This window comes from Oryctolagus cuniculus, chromosome 1 (assembly GCF_964237555.1).
Source record: "Oryctolagus cuniculus chromosome 1, mOryCun1.1, whole genome shotgun sequence".
Classification (NCBI taxonomy): domain Eukaryota; kingdom Metazoa; phylum Chordata; class Mammalia; order Lagomorpha; family Leporidae; genus Oryctolagus; species Oryctolagus cuniculus.
Genome location: NC_091432.1, coordinates 140,809,796 through 140,812,687, shown reverse-complemented (window position 1 = coordinate 140,812,687; position 2,892 = coordinate 140,809,796). Strand labels below are relative to the sequence as shown.

The window sequence follows — 2,892 nt, the reverse complement described above, 5'->3', positions numbered from 1 at the left end:
ATTTTGCAAGAAAACTAGAGTAGGATCTTAAAAAAATTAGGATCATGAAAAGTAAAAACAAAACAACACAACACCCAAAACGAAAAGACAAAACTGGGGAACTGTTGTGGACAGAATGAATCAAGTATTAAATAATTCTTACTCTGTTTCCTTGTTGTTACTCATGCTGCCCAAATGACAAACCTGAGGAACGGGTAACTATAGCTTCCTGACAATACTTATCTAATTTCTGAGTTCAACATGGAGAAAGTATTAATCTGACATGAGGAATTATGTTGCTCCATTTCTTTATTTCAGTGGTGAAATTGTTGTAAGATCATAATAAAAGAATAATTATACAGAAAAACTATAAAATAAAAAAATACAAATCTAAAAGGAAACGAGAGAATGGGGTGGATATCAGGGGATGAAAATAGAAACACTGAAAAAGAAGAATGGACAGAAAATGAAAACTTGGGGGGAACTTCAACATCGGGCAGCACAGCACTTGGTCCTCACTGCGGCAGTAGAATCTCCATGAGAAGGTTTTCCATGCTCCGAGAGAGAGGGAGTCCTGTAGGGTGGCATGTGAGCACATTTGGGCCAGCTGACGAAGACATTTATGTTTGTATAGAAAGGCACAGTGCAATGAGCATTAGAAGCTCAGCGAGGCTGACTGCTGGCCTCAGGGGCATTAACCCGATTTCTGTGCGGGGCCACCGCTTCCTCAAAGCACCCCATCGAGCTGTCAGCACCAGGTAAAGGACACTTCCTGACTTTCAGAGATGTGGAAATGGGAGGCACTTACCGAGGGACCCTTGTGCTCTGCAGCCATCTGATCACAAACACGAGCCCTTGGGAGCAGCAGTCAGGAGGGGAAGGAGAGAGGGGTTTGCTAGGTATGGGGACGGTTCCTGGAAGACAGCGCCCAAGCCAGCTGTGGTTGTCTCAGCACGGGGGCTGTCTCACAAGGTCACGGCAATCCCAGTCTCAGAGAACTGCGGAGTTTACCCCTGAACTGTGCGGAGTGGCCTTAGAGACGTGATGTCACCATCCACTCTGTGTGTCTCGTGGGACCAGGCTCTTAACAGTTAAGCTCTATCAACTCCAAATGGACCTGAGAGATTATTTTGTTCCCAGTATAACATTTAAGGATAAAGAAACTGAAACTGTTGACGCAGGGAGTTTCTACAGCCCTTGTGGCAAGCTGCCCGTGTGTGCCCCTCTCCCACCCCTGCATCGCTGCTGCTTTCTCCACCCCCAGAAACGCACGCGTGCCGTGGAAACGTCCTTCTGCCACCCCATCACACCTGGGGCCGCCCCAGGCCTGTCCTTGCTTCCGTTCCTCTGAAATTCAGAGACCTTCCTAACGCTGAGAATACTATTTTAAAGGACAAAAGCAAGTCAGGGCAAGAGAAAACGTGTTCAGGTTAATAAGTAGAATATACCAAGAGGAATGATTCTACTCCAAATAGCAATGAAAATATGGAAATTATAGGTCTAACAGAAAGACATAGAAGCTAGACAGAGGAGCTGTTAAACTTAGAAAATGATGAAAAAATTTAAAATCCAAGAGAAACATAGGAGGGTGTTGGAAAAAAAGACTAAATATTGAAAAGCTGCTACTTGTTACCACATTTAATATATTAATATAAATATAATCCTGAAGCTGTTATGTTAGTAAAAAAGATATCTTGAAACTCATTTGGAGTAATAAATGGTAAATTATAATCAATAAGTTATGCTCGAAAACTCCATTGTATACGGTACAGTTTATTCATATAAAAAATCACAGAATGTATATGTAATACATCCTATGTACATAGTAATACAAAAGATCTTAAATGATCAATAATTAAGAAATGATAAGCATAGAAATAATCTAATAAAAAGAATATACAAGTAAGAAAATCAGCCTCAGGTCAAACACATGATTAAGTACAGATTAGGTAATTTGGTAGCGTAACTTTGGTGAGAAATTGAGACTAATTTACTGAATGGTGTTGTGGAAGGTAGTTAGTCATTGCAGACTATAAAGCTGTTTGACAATCTTATCACATAAACCAAAGACATTCTGCAATATTTGAACACCTGTTAAAGTTATCACTGACATCCTGCATTTTCTGGAGGGGTCTTAAGATTTCAGAAGCAAATAAAGAAAAAGTAAATGACTTAGATAAATCATTGAAAGTCTCCCAGTCATAATAGGAAATGATTAAAAAGAAATGACAACCTAGAAAAACAGTCCAAAGGATGTGAGAAAACAGGGTTAAATTGTTACTTTGTCCACTGATAAATCCAAGGTTAAAACAGAATTGACAGAAATGAAAAATGAGAAATACAGGAAATCACTTGCCTTTTTCAAACCAAAATGTGAGCATTTTTTAAAAAGTGCATGCCAGCCGGCGCCGTGGCTCAATAGGCTAATCCTCCACCTTGCGGCGCCGGCACACCGGGTTCTAGACCCGGTTGGGGCGCCAGATTCTGTCCCGGTTGCCCCTCTTCCAGGCCAGCTCTCTGTTATGGCCAGGGAGTGCAGTGGAGGATGGCCCAGGTGCTTGGGCCCTGCACCCCATGGGAGACCAGGAAAAGCACCTGGATCCTGGCTCCTGCCATCGGATCAGCGCGGTGCGCTGGCCGCGGCGGCCATTGGAGGGTGAACCAATGGTAAAGGAAGACCTTTCTCTCTCTGTCTCTCTCTCTCACTGTCCACTCTGCCTGTCAAAAATTAAAAAAAAAAAAAAAAAAGTGCATGCCAATAAGAGAGGCAAAGTAGCATCTTTCAGTCTTGAAACCTGTTAAATTACCACACTTTTGTCATCACACACTTTGCTTTAACTTCTGGTAGTTCACTTGCTGTGCAGAGCAATTTGGCTGCAGGCTGTCATACTCTTCATGTGCTTTATACACACA

The 2,892-nt window shown here is 42.2% G+C and overlaps 1 long non-coding RNA gene across 1 annotated transcript; it reads right to left on the bottom strand.

The window, feature by feature from the left end:
• Positions 1–270: 270 nt before the first annotated feature.
• LOC138843899 (uncharacterized) lies at positions 271–1,175 on the bottom strand. The gene is made up of 2 exons (XR_011379065.1): positions 788–1,175; positions 271–553 (listed from the first exon to the last, which is right to left on the bottom strand). It is a non-coding gene; the product is annotated as an uncharacterized lncRNA (long non-coding RNA).
• Positions 1,176–2,892: the final 1,717 nt, after the last annotated feature.